Below are 19,118 nucleotides of genomic sequence, written 5' to 3'. Positions count from 1 at the left end.
CATAATTCATAAGGGAAAAAAGTAAACCCCACTTAAATGGTTTTTAATTGCAATGCATTCATATAATGCAATCAAATCACAAATTGCAACTACACACTATAGCTAGGTGATTCTTAAAAAAATAATAATAATGTGAAAGAAGCCAGGCACCAAGTTTAGAAATGAACACAGGGTATGATTTCATTTATATAAGATTTGAAAATAGAACAATATAGGTTTAGAAGTCAGAATATTGGTTATTCTCAGATATGGTAATGACCAGAATGGGGCTCAAGGAAGGATTTGAACATTGGCAATGCTGTTTACATTGAATAAGATGTGGTGTTAGAGGGTTTACTTTGGAAAAATATCATGAAAATGTAAGTTTAAGATATGTTGAAAATATTTTCTAAATTGAAAAAAAATTACCCAAATTACCTGTATTTATTTTCTTCTAGTGATAGTTTAAAAGGTTCCTTTAGTTTTTATTATTTTTTTTTAATTTTTGATGGTCTTTGGGAGTGTTCAAAAATTTAACTAAACAAGAAAGGATTACTACATTAAAAATAAAATTCCATAGTAAAAAGAAAAAGAAAGAAAGACTATAGCATTAGAAATGAAAACTGAAGGTTAGAGGAGGGGGAAAGAAGAATGGCATAAATATTGTAAAGGGACATTCACTTTTATGAGTTCATGTTATAAGATGATGTTCCCACATGGGAAATAAAACTGAATATATCGCAAAATAAAATTACATGTACATATTTAAAAGCACTTGCTGTTAAAACTCTTTCTCCTTGCTCTTGGGCTTAAGCAAAGTGCAGTCTAGTAATATTTTTTATAACATTGTCATCAGAAAAATCCATATTTTTTCTTAATTGAGGCATGAGGTAATTGGTGAATTGAATCCAGACACAACTAAAAAATATCGAAAGGTCATGCATATGTTCTATGATTCCAAGTTATTTTGTCATTGTTGAATAAAAATAAGAGATTTAAATATAATACAAATAAGATGGTTTGGCAAATAAATGTGACTAATTATTTGAATATAAAAGCTACAAAACATTTTTCAAGCCAAAATTAAAAACATATATTTTGATATTAACTTATTTTCTAACTCTAGCAGATTTTCGGGGTAGGAAAATTTTGAAGAGTAACAGTGAAAGATAAAAACAGGCATAAACAAGACTAAATCTGTTATTTATCCCCAGCCTGTACTTTAGATAAAATACTTTTAGGCCAGTAAAAGACCTTAAATCACTTGTTATTCATTTAAATATGCTCTTATAATCTTCTGGAAAAATTGAGTTTATATGTGAAAAATTAAGACAATGTTCCATGCCAACTGCAACACATAAATTGGCTCCATAATTCTGTCTGTCCTTTCTCTAGATGTCAATGTCCTCCACCTGCCCTTTGGCTGATACTTTGCAGAACGTTTATTTTTGTTTCCATAAAACCTTTAAATAAAAAGCCATTTAATCTAGTCATCTGAAGCATAACATATGCTTTTTCAGGGTTATCAAAATATCTTATTCTTCTTTTAAAGGATCTTAACTATGCAATTCCAGTTTTGGGCTCTCTTCCAAATAAGACTAAAATAGAATTGCAGTTGCACAATAAACAAGAGTTGCTAATTGCCAATTTTGTAGAATTTCTTACAAAAAAAAGGAATATCACTTCAAAATGTGTTTTGATGGAAATTTTTTCTCTCTATTCATCTTGTTTCTGATAACTCAGGACTATTTCTTTGCACTTGTACATTTGAATTTTGCCTATGTTTTGAAAGACAAGCTTCTTTTGTTTAATTTTCTCTTTACTAAATGCATTTTCTGCCTTCCTATTCTAGAGTTAGTGCTGTAGTAATTTTAAAACTTTTTAATTTATCTTCACAACATTATGCTTACATGTTCATCTTCAAGTAGACTGAGATTCCTAAAAGTCATGATTAAAGCAAATGATTATATTTAACAATATAATTGACAGAATTGATACCTAGAATCATTTACCAGTGTTGATGTTGCCCTCTGTTTATTTACATTCACTCCTCTGGACTCTTATGTGCTTAATTTTGAGATAAAAAGTCATTTTAAGAATGCCGAATCAGGGAACTACAGCTGCCGGCCTACACCACAGCCACAGCAACACAGGATCCGAGCTGCATCTTCAATCAACCCAACAGCTCACAGCAATGCTGGATCCTTAACCCACTGAGAGAGGAGAGAGGATTAGGATGGTGGAATAGAAGGACTGGAGCTCAAATTCTCTCCTAAAAACAACAAAATTCACAACTAAAAGCTGAGCAATCTCCACCTGAATGGACCGGAAACCTTAAAAAAGATATTCTACTACAGAAGAAAAAGAGTAGGACACATCAAGAGGTAGGAGGGGCGATTTCATGATATAAACACCCCATACCTCCCTGGTGGGAAGCTCCACAGACTGGAAACTAACTGGTTCACAGAGACTCACCTGCAGGAGTGAGAGTTCTGAGCTCCACATCAAACCCTCACGTGCTGGGATCTGGCACTGGGAGAAAGAGCTCCTGGAGCATCTGGCATTGAAGGCCAGTGAGGCTTGTGCGAAGGAGCTCCACAAAACTGGGAGAAACGGACACCCCATTCTTAAAAGGCACACAAGGACTTTCACGTGCACTGGGTCCCAGGGCAAAGCAGAGTCTCCATAGGAATCTGGGTCAAACCTGACTGCAGTTCTTGGAGGACATCCTGGAAAAACAGGGGTGAATGTGGCTTGTTGTGAGGGAAGGACATTGGAACCAAAGCTCTTGGGAATATTCAGCAGCTGCCTTTCTCTGGAAGTGGCCATTTTGGGAAAATTTGGCCCCACCTGTCAGTCAGTGCTGAGAAGCCCTAGGGCAAACAACAATCCAGGTGGGATCAAAGCCCTGCCCCTCAGGGCAGCCTGTTAAAGCCTAACTAAAGACTCCTCAGGCACACAGCTGCCTCTAATCCCATCCAGAGACTAAGCCCCACCCACAAGAGCAATTAGAATCAGCTTCACCTACCCATGGGCAGGCATCAGCCCCTCCCATCAGGAAGCCTACAGCAAGCCTCCATACCAACTTCAGCCACAAAGGGGGCAGACACCAGAGGTAAGAGAGGCTACAACACTTGTATCTGTAAAAAGGTCACCACACCAAAAACCTATAAAAATGAAAAGACAGAGAACTATAATTCAGATGGTGGAGAAAGGAAAAACCCCAGAAAATCAGCTAAGTGATGAGGAGATTCTCAGCCTCCAGGAAAAAGACTTTAGATTGTTGATGCTGAAGATGATGCAAGACATTGGAAATAACCTGGAGGCAAAGATGGATAACTTACAGGAAACACTGACCAAAGTGATTCAAGATATAAAACTTAAACAAGAAGAGATGCAAAATACAATAACTGAAATAAAAAATTCACTAGAGGCAGCTAACAGCAGAATACAGGAGGCAGAAGAACGAATAAATGAGGTGGACAGATTAGTGGAAATTACGGATGCAGAACAGAAAAGAGAAAAAAGATTGAAAACAAATGAAGAGAGTCTCAGAGAACTCTGAGACGTTAAACGCACCAACATCCGTATTATGGGGTGCCAGAAGGAGAAAAGAGAGAGAAGGGGACAGAAAAAATATTCCAAGAGATAATAGCCAAAAACTTCCCTAACATAGGAAAGGAACCCCTCACTCAAATCCAGGAAGCACAACGAGTACCATATAAAATAAACCCAAGGGGGAACACCCTGAGACACATACTAATCAAACTAACCGAAATTAAAGACAGAGAAAATCTTGAAAGCAGCTAGGGGAAAGAAACAGGTAATATACAAAGGAACCCCAATAAGGCTATCGGCAGATTTTTCAGCAGAAACTCTGCAGGCCAGAAGGGAGTGGCATGATATACTTGATGTGATGAAAGGAAAAAACCTCCAACCAAGGTTACTTTACCCAGCAAGGCTCTCATTCAGATTTGAAGGAGAAATCAAAACCTTCACAGATAAGCGAAAGTTGAGAGAATTCAGCAATACTAAACCAGCCTTACAACAAACACTAAAAGAACTTCTCTAGGCAGAAAAGAAAACACAGCAGCAGGAAACAAAAATTCCACAAATGACAAGGCTCACCAGTAAAGGTATATATACAGTAAAGATATGAAATCATCCATGCACAATTATACCACCAAAATCAGAAATCAGGAGAAGAGGTGGGTACAAATGCAGGATACTGGAGATGAACTTGCAATTAAGAGACCAACTACTTAAAACAATCTCATATACATATAGACTGTTATATCAAACCAAAAATCTACAACTGATACACAAACAAGGAATCTCTGGAGAAGAAATATATCTCATAGTAAATAAGTGCATAATCCACCATGAAAGGGGTCATTTGACATCATTCTTGGAATTCTGAAGTCTTCTTAGATCTGATTCTGGTTTCCTCTCCATCAAAGAATTTATGATAATTATAATTAAATAATGCAACTGTATAATTAAATAATACAGTTCTGCAATTGTGTTATTAATAACCATTTCTCTCCATGGTACAGTGTAAATTCTATAATGTCTTGTTTATCACATCATCTAGAATGGTGTAATGCCTATATTGAAGAATTAATAAGATGTAACAAATAGTGAGGACATATTTATATAGATACACTGTTTTTTAACCAATTTATGCATTTTATATTTTACTTATTTTTAGCGGGTGTATTATTTTTGTTATTCTTACCAGTTAAGTTATTCTTTTTATTATGGTATATAAAATATTTAATGGTATATGTCTTTATAAATTTTAGTTGCATAATATACACAATTTTAATATAATGCTAATTTTTAAAGAAAAATTGAAATGTAATAGATAATATTAAATAGTAAGGATGAAAGCCATACAAAATGGGATAAAGCATAGAATAAATTTCCTATTTGTCTCAGCATATTTTCCATTCCACTGCTTCAGAGGGAGGCATTTAATCTGTTTCTTAAGATCCATGATATAATAATCTGTCTGAATGTAATTGTGTTTAAATATATGTATTTTATTCTGTTAAAAAATATTCTGTGATAATCTATGTGGGAAAAGAATGTGAAAGGGAATGGATATATGTACATGTATAACTGAATCTCTTTGTTGTACAGCAGAAATTATCACAACCTTGTAAATCAACTACACTTCAATAAATTTTTTTTAAAAATGAAAAAAAAATAATGCCCAATCAGGAGTTCTTTTGTGGTGCAGCAGGTTAAGGATCCAGCATTGACACTGCATACTGCAATGGTCTGGCCTATCTCTGTGGCCTGAGTTGAATCCCTGGCCTGGGAATTTACACCTGCTACCCACCATCCCCCCAAAAAAGGAATGCCTAACTGCTAATGATCAAAATAAATCCCCCATTAGACAAGAATATGGGAGTTCCCGCTGTGGCTCAGTGGTTAATGAAACCAACTATTGTCCATTAGGACGGGGGTTCGATCTCTGGCCTTGCTCAGTGGTTTGGGGATCTGGTGTTGCCGTGAGCTGTGGTGTAGGTTGCAGATGTGGCTTGGTTCCTGCTTTGCTATGGCTGTGATGTAGGCCGGCAGCTATAGATCTGATTCAACTCCTAGTCTGGGAATCTCCATCATATGCAATGGGTGCAGCCCTAAAAAGACAAGACTCCTCTGCCAAAAAAAGAGAGAGAATATGAACAACTTCCAATTTATTTTATCTAATCTCCTATTATGATCTATGATTTTTATATAATAGCTTATTTTCCCCCTGTAATCCATAAGAAAAGTTTGGGAAGATAACAATATATATGAAATTAATACATATTAAAAGCATGGAAGGAATGATTACTAATGAAATCATTTGGACATGACTATGTTATATATTTCAATTGATTTTTCTTTAAGAACATTATGAGTTGATTTTGTACAATATATGTGATAGAAGCTTAACATAAAATATCCCAACAAATCTCTCCCATTAGCTTTCCCAGGGTACAGAAATCTTTATAGGTTGCTGAACTACCAAGCTGTTAACTTCTGAGACAGCTGAGTAAGGTTTTTTACATTGTTCTTTATCTAGAAATGCCCCACCCCTCACTTCATCCTTTCATCTTTCTCTCACTCATATTTCAGATCTAAGTTTATAAATCACTTTTTTAATAATCCTTGATTCCTTAACTGAGTAAAAATTTCCTTGCTGTATATTCCCTTAACTGCCCTGTGTAGTAAGTAGAGCATGTCATACTTTCACTTATAATCTCAATTTTGTAAAAATGTCTCAGTTTAAGGATTATACCAATGGGCTACAATCTTCCTTAGGTGGAATGTTTATTTACTTTTCCAGGAGCTAAAATTTTGTTGTTACATCTCTCTCTCTCATTATTATTAATAGATAATGGACAGCTAGTGTTTTATGTGAGTTATTGAGTGGAGGAAGGACTCTGGACAGCAAAAAAATGGGAGAATATTCATAACCAGGAGTTTGTAACTCACTTCAGATTATAAACATTTGAAAGAATTAAACTTTAAGAGGAGGAAAAAAAAATTTGAGGCAACTCGGTCCAAAAGTGGCTTGAGACATATTTGGATAAACCATGTTTTAGATTAATAGTGGGATCCCACATACAAGCCAGGAAAAGACCACTACTAGTGATGTAGCAGTCAAGGCAGTCAAGGTAAGCTTGATCAGCTCTAGGAAGCCATCAGTAAAGCTAGTTTTGTGAAAGTTGCATGACCAGTACCCAGCTCCTTTCTAAGCCAGAGAGGCAAGCTCAGAAACTGGCTTACAACTTCAATAAAGAGAGTGTGTTTGTGGTTTAATTTGTATGTGCCAATATCTCCTATCGCCTGTAAACAAAGGCTATGGCTTATCTTCTGAATGTGCAAACCTAGCCAGTATTTTCACTCCGGAGGCAATTTTCTTAACACACGCCACATGCTAATATAAAACTGCGAAGGAAGGCAATGAAGTGCAAATTGACATGAACATAAATAATTGTTATAAGATATAAAGTAGTTAGACTTTTGAACAGAAGAGTGAGAAATTGTTTGGAAGATAGAACATGCAGAAAGGAGAGCACAATTTAACAGAACCCATAACACAGGTGACATGTGAGAAGATATAAACAGCTTCCAATTGAGAAGCTGCCATGGAGACCAGGTCCTCAGGGAACTGGCAGATTTCTGTTAGGGGAGGTAGTAAGGGAATTTGTTCAGAGAGTAGATAAGGATATATGGAGAGGCAATGCTAATAACCGCCTGTCAAGAGATTGTACACAATGGAAGGTCTTAGGAAAAGATGGAGAATTAGGATAGATTATCAAGTATGTGGAATAGAATCTGATGATAGGCAACCTGGGGTTTAGGAATTCTAATGATGCTGCAGTGAGTAGAATGCTTAGGTCTTTTAGAGAAGTGGTTTTGAATCTATAGATATGACTCCTGGGTTATATAAAAACTTTTCAAAGGAAACATGGGTGTGGTAATAACTTCAAATATATGCTTCTTTTAAAAATCAATCTTCATTAGATTGCTTTTTTAAGAAGATGCATATTTCTCATTTTCACTTTTCCTTTCTAAACCTGCATATTCCTATTTTACAAAAGAATGGCAAACCTCCCACCAATCCTTAATCTTATCATCATGCAGTATCCTGAAGATTCAAACAAAACAAACAAAGCCCTCCAAAACACCCTCTAGGATATCTAGCAAAATGATAGACACTGAAATTGATATTAGTGCTACAATATTAAATGATTCTACAAGGCCTCATAACAATTCTACTATTAAATCAGATTTCTATTCTTTGTTTTCTACAGATTAAGAGAGAATCAAGGTAATTATCAGCTAAGAGATCACTAAAAATAGTTGTAGATTAAGGTTTTGGATGTGGTTTAATTGCCCTTAAAAGAATTAAAATTTTTCTGCTAAGAAGAAAAAATAGTTGTAGATAAACGAACACTATGATTTTTTGCTTAAAACTCACAGGTTAATTCAAATATCTGAATGGTGTTTCCCATATGCTTATTTAAATGCACAAAATCATTAATCTTTTAGATCTATAGCAATAGAAAAAATGGTGTGATAGAATTAAAAAGTGCTGTCTTACAGCAACACATAACATTTATTCAGGAAAGTGTACACTAATTATGAAAAGCACAATCAACCTTAGCTCATTAAAATATTAATTTTAAAAGTATTTTTATATTCAAAGGCTATCTATTCAATTTTGAAGTATTTTTGTATGGTTTAAAATCAGCCATGTACACTACATATCTCTGAGATATTTTAGGTTCATTTCCAAACCACCACAATAAAGCAAATAACACAATAAAGACAATCACATACATTTTTTTATTTCTAGTGCTTAAAAGGTAGTATTTACACTACACTGCAGTCTATGCAGTCTATTAAGTGTGCGGTAGCATTATGGCTAAACAATGTGGATACCTTAAGAAAGACTTTATTGATAAAAAATGCTAAGAATCATCTGAGCAATGAGTCATAGGAGTAACATCGAAGTTCATTGGTCACTAGATCGCTGTAACAAATACACTAAAAATGGCATTGATAGACTTGTTCAATTCAGGGTTGGCACAAACCTTAAATTTGTATCAGTTTGTAAAAAAAAAAAAAAATGCAGTATCTGCAAGGTGTAATAAAGTGAAGAGTAATAAAATGAGATTTGCCTGTAATCTTAAAGATCAAACAATCTAGAAGACATTTTAAGTAGACTCCTATTGAACCAATTAACAACAGAAAATTATTTACATGTCAGAAGTATTATAATTTAAGTAATTTTAAGTATTTAATATATCAGTGAAGTATATACTTTTATGAGAAAATATAATAAACATTGGCTAGGGAAGCAGAACACACCTAAAGATTATCACTATTAAAAATATTTGTTCGGAGTTCCCGTCATGGCTCAGTGGTTAACGAATCCAGCTAGGAACCATGAGGTTACGGGTTTGATCCCTGGCCTCGCTCAGTGGGTTAAGGATCCGTCGTTGCCCCGTGAGCTGTGGAGTAGGTTGCAGATGTGACTCGGATCCCACGTTGCTGCGGCTCTGGTGTAAGCCCGGAGCTACAGCTCCGATTAGACCCCTAGCCTGGGAAACTCCATATGCTAGAAAAGGCAAAAAAACAAAACAAAACAAAAAATTTGTTCAAAAATATTTGTTTACACACTTAATTTAACTTTATTAGAAATATTTTAGGTATATACAAAGGTAGAGGGAATAATATAATGAACTACAACTCTCATAATGCATCTTCAACAATTACTGACATTGTATAACTCCACTTCCTCTCTCTATTCACAGTATTTTAAAGAAAAATTACAGACATCATATTCTTTTTCAGACAATTACTTCCACATGTGTTCCAATACAAATTTTAAAAAATATAAACACAATAAATTATCAACAAAATATACATAAATTAATTAATGTTACCAAATATCAATTTGATGTTGAACTTCCCAAAATTCTTGAAATTGCTTTCTAAAAATTGAGTTATTTGAATCAAGATCCAAATAAGTTTCAGGAGAGGGAGTGGGATGGACTGGGAATTTGGTGTTAATAGATGAAAACTATTACTTTTGGAATGGATAAGTAATGAGATCCTGCTGTATAGCACTGGGGACTATATCTAGTCGCTTATGATGGAGCATGACAATGTGAGAAAAAGAATGTATATAAGTATGTGTGACCGGGTCACCTTGCTGTACAGTAGAAAACTGACAGAACACCGTAAACCAGCTATGATGGAAAAAATAAAATCATTAAAAAAAAATCCAAATAAGTTTCAGAAAACCCATCCTTCCTCTCTGGTTGATAGAGCTCAAGTTTCATCTAACTTATAATCATTTATTTGTTTTTTCTTTTGGTAAAATTCCTTACGTTTTGCCTATAATTGAATGCATCCTGCATTGTGTCATAAAATCATATGTTTAACTGTATGATTGACAGATTTACTTGAATACTTCAAAAGCACCTCCAGGTTAGTAAGACAAATGAAGAACTTATGATATGCTGTGCCCCTAATTCTGTTTCTACTATTTATCTTTTCTCTCCTTTTTAATGGTACAGTCCACTCCTATGCTCAAGAATAACACTTTGGAATTATCATCAGTGCTCATACATTGTCCTCTGGGGACAATGCTTCTGCCAAAACCATCCCCAGAAGAGAGTTTTTATTGTGAATCATTTGATTAAAATCAGAGAAAAAATTTAAGAATGCATAAGCCTTTCCAAAAAATATTTTTCTTTTGTCATACAATTTTTTTCTCACATCACCGAGAGCTGGTATGTTGTTTAGTGTCTTACTCTCCATCCTTGGCCCTTCATCACTCTAGAAGATTTAATGTCTCTATGTATTAGTTTTGAACCATTAATTTTATTCAGTTCCTTGACTTTCTCAACTTCAGACTCTTTCATTGAAGTTCAAATATTTATAGCTGTAGTCTTAGCATAAATCTTGTTAAAATACTAACGGCTCTGCTGATGAAAATCTTTAATTCACATAGTGTAATCAGTAATAACTACCTAAGTATGTGTGCATTTTAATAATCCTAGATTTCTAACACATGTACTGCTGCTGCATTTGTAATTTGATCTTATTAAAATATTATCTCATATTTGCTTTCTCCCTAAAGACCTGACTGTCTTTGTGACCTTATTTCCTATTTTTTTCTACTCATATCTTTACTCTGTGTTTTATTACATAGAATGTATGCTATGATTTTCCTAATAAATACAGGAAAAAATAAGCAAAGTGGTTTAAACGAGATAAGTTTATTTTATTTAACAAAGGGCTGTCAAACTATAGTCAAAGGGCCAAATTTAGCAGGATACCTATTTTGCACACTCTAGTCCAAGAAGGCAAAAATGTCTGAATAATAATAAATAATAACAAAAATAATAAAATTCATCATAGTATGCCTCTTTTGTATTTTTATTACCTCCTCTGAATAACTTCTATTATAAAGTCCATAATATTTGCTTTTTTGCTGTTAGGTTGTATAAGTTGTTTGTATACTCTAGAGATTAAGATTAAGCCCTTGTCAGTTGCATCATTTGAAAATATTTTTTCCCATTCTATAGGGGGGGTATATATATATATATATATATATGTATTCACATTCTATACGGTGTATACACACACACACACACACACACACACATATATAATGGTTTTCTTTGCCATGCAAAAGCTTGTAAGTTTGATTAGGTCCCATTGGTTTATTTTTGTTTTTTTTCCTGTTGCCTTGGAAAACCGACAACCCAATTAAAAAATGGGCAGAAGACCTGAATAGACATTTCTCCAAAGAAGATATACAGATGGCCAGGAGGAACATGAAAATATGCTCAATATCACTAATTATTAGAGAAATGCAAATCAAAACAACGAGGTACAACCTCAAGACAGAACAGCCACCATTAACAAGTCAACAAATAACAAATGCTGGTGAAGTTGTGGAGAAAAAGATACCCTCCTTCATTATTGGTGAGAATGTAACTTGGTACAACCAATATGGAAAACAATTATGGAGGTAGCTCAGGAAACTAAATACGTAACTACCATATGACCCATCAATCCCACCTCTGGGCATATGTCTGGACAAAAGTTTCATTGAAAAAGATGCATGCACCTGTATGTTCACTGCAGCACTGTTCACAGAAGCCAAGACAAGGAAACAACCTAAATGTCATGTCCATCAATAGATGAATGGACTAAGAAGATGTGGTATAAATAACAAGTGCTGGAGGGGCTGCACTGCTGGGGGGAATGTAAACTGGTACAGCCTCTATGGAGAACAGTTTGGAGATACCTTAGAAATCTATACATAGAACTTCCATATGACCCCACACTCCCACTCTTGGGCATCTATCCAGACAAAACTCTACTTAAAAGAGACACTTGCACCCGCATGTTCATTGCAACACTATTCACAATAGCCAGGACATGGAAACAACCCAAATGTCCATCGACAGAGGATTGGATTCGGAAGAGGTGGTATATATACACAATGGAATACTACTCAGCCATAAAAAAGAATGACATAATGCCATTTGCAGCAACATGGATGGAACTAGAGAATCTCATACTGAGTGAAATGAGCCAGAAAGACAAAGGCAAATACCATATGATATCACTTATAACTGGAATCTAATATCCAGCACAAATGAACATCTCCTCAGAAAAGAAAATCATGGACTTGGAGAAAAGACTTGTGGCTGTCTGATGGGAGGGGGAGGGAGTGGGAGGGATCGGGAGCTTGGGCTTATCAGACACAACCTAGAATAGATTTACAAGGAGATCCTGCTGAATAGCATTTAGAACTTTGTCTAGATACTCATGTTGCAACAGAAGAAAGGTTGGGGAAAAAAATGTAATTGTAATGTATACATGTAAGGATAACTTGATCCCCTTGCTGTACAGTGGGAAAATAAAAAATAAAATAAAATAAAATTGTAAATGACCAACAAAAAAAAAAAAAAAAAAAAGAAGAAGAAGATGTGGTATATATACAGAATGGAATACTACTCAGCCATAAAAAAGAACAAAATAATGCCATTTTAGCAACATGGATGGAACTAGAGATTCTCATACTAAGTGAAGTAAGTCAGATAGAGAAAGACAAATACCATATAACATTACTTATATCTGGAATCTAATATATGGAACAAATGGACCTATCTACAGAAAAAGAACAAACTTATGGACTTGGAGAGTAGACTTGTGGTTGCCAAGGGGAAGGGGAGGGAGAGGGATGGAATGGGAGTTTGGGGTTAGTAGCAAACTATTGCATTTGGAATGGATGAGCAATGAGATCCTGCTGTGTAGCACAGGGAACTGTAATCATTTGGAGGATAATGGGAGAAAAAGAATGTATAAATATATTTTATATATATACATATATGTATGACTGGGTCATTTTGATGTATAGCAAAAAATTAATAGAACATTGTAAATCAACTATAATAGAAAAAAATTAAAATCTTAAAAAATAAATTCCATAATATTGCTAAAGTATATGTTTATATGTATGTATGTGTATGTATTTTTATATTATACCTTGAATTTATTTAAGACTTTAGAGCTGGGACTGTCTTTTTTCCATGCATTGCTAATTTCTAATTCAGTTTTCTCAAATGAATCAAGGAATGAATAAATTAGTGAGTATATTCATAAATTAAGCAATCACTTTTTTGGCATCTTCTAAGCATAATATTTGTTTAATATGGTGGTTTTATTTTGTATTTATTTCATTTATTATTAAACTATAGAGAAATCCTATATTATTTCACAGACACTAAAATACTATGATAAACATTTTATATTTTCATTAATGACTAGGCTATATTTACTATTTGCTGATAATTAAAATTTTACATATTTTTAACTTTCAAAGTCCAGGTGAGGGGAGGAAAAATGAGTAAAGTGGATAATAGGTACAAACTTCCAGTTATAAAATAGAAAGTCCTAAGGAAATGATTACAGTGCAGTGACTATAAAATTAATGATACTGCACAATGTACTTGAAAGGTGCTTAGAGAGTTGATCTTAAAATTTCTCATGACAATAATTAAAAAAAATTGTAATCATGTGTAGTTATGAATATAGCTAGAATTATTCTGGTGAGTATTTTGCAATATACACATCATTGTATTGAATACCAGAAACTAATATAATAGTATATGTTAAACACACTTTAATTAAAAAAATGTGCAGCCACTATAGAGAACATTATGGAAGTTTCCTAAAGCACTAAAAACAGAGCTACCAAATGAACATACAAGCCTACTCCTGGGCATAGATCCAGACAAAACAATTTCAAAAGCTACATGCACCCCATGTTCATTGCATCAAAATTTATAATAGCCAAGAATTGGAAGCAACCTAAATGACCATCAACATAGGAATGAATAAAGAAGATGTGGTACATATACACTATGGAATATTACTCAGCCATGAAAAGAATGAAACAATGCCATTTGCAACAGCATGGATAGACCTAGAGATTATCATTCTAAGTGAAGTAAGCCAAAGACAAATATCATATGATATTGCTTATATGTATTCTTAAAAAAAAATGATACAGGAGTTCCCATCATGGCGCAGTAGATACGAATTCGACTAGGAACCATGAGGTTGTAGGTTCGATCCCTGGCCTCACTCAGTGAGTTAAGGATCTGGCATTGCTGTGAGGTCCTGCGTGTAGGCCCTGCATTGCTGTGGCTGTGGCATAGGCTGGCAGCTGTAGCTCCAATCTGACCCCTAGCCTGAGAAGCTGCATATGCTGTGGGTGTGGCCCTAAAAAGCAAAAAAAAAAAAAAAAAAAAGATACAACTAAATCTATGTTCAAACAGAAATAGACCCACAGACTGAGGAAACAAACTAATGATTACCAAAGGGGAAAGGGGTAGGGGAGGGATAAATTAGGAGTTTAGGATTAACATATACAGACTGCTACATATAAAACAGACAACTAACAAGGACATACTGTATAGCACAGAAACCATACCCAATATTTTGCAATAATCTATAAGGGAAAAGAATCTGAAAAAAAAAATATCTGAATCACTTTGCTTAACATGGTAACTTCCATGCTGTGGGTGCAGCCCTAAAAAGCAAAAAAAAAAAACAAAAAAAAAAACTTTAAAAAGCTATTGGTGCATATTTCCTATATGTTAAATTTATGATAGATTTTTTATATAGATAGATTTATGATAGATTTTTGTTTGTAAAAATGATATTTTCTGGTCAAAACAAAATTTATATAAATATACAGAATATGTACATATACACATTTAATACTCATGATAAAATTTTCTATGTTGATTTTTAAATGGATTATGAAATGTTATTATTCTACTAGGAAAATAAGAAAATTCAGTAGCACAGCAACTTCAATAACATCAACTGTTAAAAATGGTGGGATTTTTCAGCTATGCTGCTTGATAGAGTGGTCACTAACCATAAGTGCCTTTTTCTAAGTTTAAATTTAATTGATATAGATAAATTAAAAATTTATATTCCTAAGTCATACTAATCACATTTCATATGCTCAATAGCCTTAACTAGCAGCTACCATACTGGAAAGGACAGATATAAAACATTTCCATTGTCACAGAAATTTTTATGGGAAAGCACTGTCTAGAGTCCAAGATACTTCATAAGAAACATTTGTTGGAGGATGTGGGAAAGTATCTGTTTACAAGGTGAATTTTTTTTAGGTTGGAGGTCAACAAACTACTAGTAGAAGACCAAATCTTACCCACTGCCAGTATTTGTATGTCCTGTAAGATAATGGCAGACATTTTGGCAGGGAGGTGGCACTTCCTTTTTAAAATGGTAAAAATAAACAAACAAAAAACAATACTATTTGATAACACATGAAAATCATTAGAATTTCAAATTTCAGAGTAGATGAATTATTTTATTAAAACATAGCCCACACATGCATATAAATATTGCTTTTTCTGTGCTACAAACATCATAGTAGAATAATTGTGACAGAGGGCTTAAGTCTTCTCTTTCCTAAAACATTTGAGGATCAGGATAAGAGAAAGGAGAAAGATAAGTAAAAGGAGGAGGAAGAAGAGCTGGAGCCAGGGAAGGAGTTTTACCTAAAGATTTTCATATTTCCTCTATTATCTTACATGTGAATTATCTCCAGGAAAAGGAGTTATTCACACTGCATTTTCATAATAATATCCAAAATATTGATGATTATTCTTATAAATACGTTTCTTTTATAAAGTGAGAAATGGGACCATTTTGAAAAAAAACAAGAATTTTGAAAATCCAATCAATGATATGGTTTCTTCATCTATTTGAAAAATTACATTGTATAGATTGTCAAATATTAATAAAGCAGAAAAGGGTGAAAGGGGATCAAGTGTATAGTAAGGGATGGTAACTTGATTTTGTTGGTGATAACTTTGTAGTATAAACAGATGTAGAATTAAAATGTTGTACACCTGAAACTTACACAATGTCATATGCCAATTTTACCTCATTTTTTTAAAAAAAAGAAAGCAGAGAATTGCATATAACTGTTTATAAGTATATATGTGTATATATGTACTTGAATTATTTTAAAATCAGCAGTGTCCATGGTGAAAATTTAACCTTTCAATACTTTTGAAGGCTCTACAACTACTGAAAACTCTATAATTTTTATTTTGGTTTTAAGTGGTATCTGAGTTTTACAACTAAGAAATATAAAAATAAGATTAATTGCTCTTATTCCCAATGGAAATATCAGGGTTTCTCATTCAGGATCTCTGTTTTAATTGGGAAATTTGAGGGGACCTTAATAAATCAACTCTATACAATGGTGTGGGCTGGAATAGGGAATCTACAGAGGAAAGCACAGCACAGGACTATTCACCCAAGACAGTTCCCAAAGGCTGAAGGAGACAAAGGAATAGAAAGGGGGCATATTTAATATCCCAGAAGCCTTCAGATAGCAGTTAATATGGGGCTCTGACAGCCCAGGCTCTGGCATCTGACTATAATATTTTAGTGTCTAGTGTGAGATGAAGATCAAAATTCTTTGACTTTCTTATCATTTAGGATATAAAAATATATTAAAATTAAGCATAGACATACATAAATGCACGACCATTCACACATGCCCAATTAAACACAAAAGCACATGTACAATACTCTCTAAAAAATAGCAATGCTTCTCAGAGAAAGCAAAGCCTTCATTTATATGACAGAAGAGTTACCTTGATCTAAATGTAAAATCGTATACTCAAATTCTCTGTGCATATAACAGAGAAGCTCTTTATTTTTTTTGTCAGTGTTGGTCCAAATTTGTTCACCCCTGCCTTGAAATTCTTTTCTTTAGTGCATTTCAGTACAGTTTCTCTAGTGTATGTAAAAACACCATTACAGAAATAGAGACCTTTTGAACTCCACATGTTAGGTAATAAAGTCCTCAACTAAGATTTGTATCCAGAGTCAAGATGAAATTGAAATGCAGATGGGAGCACAAGACACATGTTCCCTTTCAAATATGTTTCCTCTTCTTGAAAAGCCATGCTAACATCTAAGAGGTGAGTTGATTACAGTGCAGCTTTATTTCTAGTCCCTGAGCAGCTATTCTGGCCCCCATCTGGAAATACTAACCCCACAAGCTAAAATATCTAGGATCTAGTTGTGAAGTAGGCAATATTTCCATGTTTAGCAGGCTTAGCAACCTGTCCTGGAATTACGAAAGACCTCATAAATACATAAACACACATAAACAAGCCCATACACTCTTAGAAGGATATTTTCCCACACAAAAATAATTCATGTTCTAGAAGTGCAGTTTCTGATTCCTCTATCTTGTTTTTAGTTGCAGGGGATCTCTGTGTTGAACACATTATTTAAGTGATAACTTACCATGAATCATTCAAAAGATGTCTTATTTTTATTTTTAATGATTTAAAATTTATGTGTATGCTAAAATTAAAATACCTCCTTTCTCTTTCATATTTAAAAATACCCATATACCTGAATCTCATTCTGAATCAGAACAAGAACAAATAGAAGAAATAAAATTCTTTCTATTTCTTCTGTGATGCTGGTTAATTAAGTGAACGTGCTATTTGCTAGTTATATTTGCAAACAGTGATTATATCAACAAGTTCCCAGGGCAACTCTTTCAGATAAATCAGAGGAGATTAAAAGCTTTGAGATCTCCTTCAGGTTTAAACAATTCCATCTTCCTTCTCTAATTCACTGTCCACTTCTCAATATTTCTACTAATTAGTTTAGAGAAACAGCTTTTTGTGCATTGTTGGGGATATTGCTTTTTAGGAAGATCTTTAGTTATTTAATTAGATGAGGATAGAAATGCAGGTTTTCCAACTACTTCTCCTATTGTCAGTAAATTTGTTCAATAATTTACTTTAATTTGTTCTATTGCAATCTCTGTATAGACAAGCAGAATCCTAAAGATACTACACAATTAATTATGAGCTAATATATTCTATTGAAGAATTTACCAGAAGTTTACAAATTACACAAGTAACAGCCAATTTATTCTTTGTAGTTCCTGCCTAGCATGTGGTTCATTGGTTATCATGCCAAGTCTTTAATGTAGGTCAGATGAAATTATTACCTGAGTTTCTATTCCCACTTGAGACTGAGCCAAATTTAAAGAATAAATGGTAGAGGTGGCTTGGTTTTCATAAATTTTATGTTTTATTAATAAGGCCAGTAATCAAATGTTGACATGCAGAAAGGTCGCCATGGTCCCTCCCTTCTTTTAATTCAATATTTTTTAAATTCTATAATGCTTTACAATCTTCAAAAGTTGCAATACATATGATTTCATGGTCTCTCTTTTTATGGGCATTTGAATGAAGAAGCCAATAAAAAAACTGTCTGTTCTCTTCTGTTTTAAATGTTCTTTAATATATTCCACACTGATTTAGAGGACAGTCCATATGGGGGTAAATACGTAGTTCATATTAATAGCTGATACTAACTTGTCATTACTTTCTACATTTAAACCAGTAAGGATAATACTAAGATATGGATTACTATAGATAAACAAAATAGCTAAAGCATCCTGTATCAATTCGGTACTGCAGAAAAAAAAAAAAGTTGGACCACAATTGATCTCTCAAACTAAATGGCGTTCAACAATAACATCTCATGCTCATGAGTAGATCTACTTTAGATTAGCTAATCTAACCACACCCAATTTGAGGACTGCTACTTGCCAAGGACCAGTTTGACTTCACTGCTGCCTCGTATCAGTGTGTTACAATGGTGTTCCCTTTGGGGCTCAAGCTGAAGGAGCAGCAGCTACCTAGGAAAACCTTTTCTGCATAATGGTAGAAGCACAAATGAATGAGAGCATCCATGGAAGCACAATAGAAACTTCTGCATGTATCACATCAGATAAAATTTCATTTGTCATGATCAGTCATATGGCTGTACTCTACCCATAGGCAAGCTGGGAGGATAAATAATCAGTCCAGCTTGCAGTGAAAGCCCAACAAAACTGGAGTTGAAGTGTATTCTTCAAGAACAAGAAGTGGGAGTGAATGCTGATGAGGAGTAATCTAATATACCTCAAAATTTATTTTAAATATTATGTGTTGCCTAAGTATGTTCTGGTTTAGGAC

At 34.0% G+C, this 19,118-nt stretch overlaps 1 long non-coding RNA gene across 1 annotated transcript in view; it reads right to left on the bottom strand.

Annotated features, from left to right (window-relative positions):
• LOC110257219 (uncharacterized) overlaps positions 1-19,118 on the bottom strand; it is a 233,427-nt gene that overhangs the window by 8,636 nt on the left and 205,673 nt on the right. Inside the window, exon 3 of the long non-coding RNA XR_014831078.1 lies at positions 2,455-2,708. This is a non-coding gene — a long non-coding RNA (uncharacterized LOC110257219). The remainder of the gene's footprint in view (positions 1-2,454; positions 2,709-19,118) is intronic.

Source organism: Sus scrofa, chromosome 16 (assembly GCF_054392235.1).
Source record: "Sus scrofa isolate SSC_HxYL_T2T_F1_AM1 chromosome 16, Sscrofa_HxYL_maternal_Yorkshire_Landrace_v2.0, whole genome shotgun sequence".
NCBI lineage: Eukaryota > Metazoa > Chordata > Mammalia > Artiodactyla > Suidae > Sus > Sus scrofa.
Note: the sequence above shows the minus strand (reverse complement) of the source record. Positions and strands in the feature narration are given on the sequence as shown.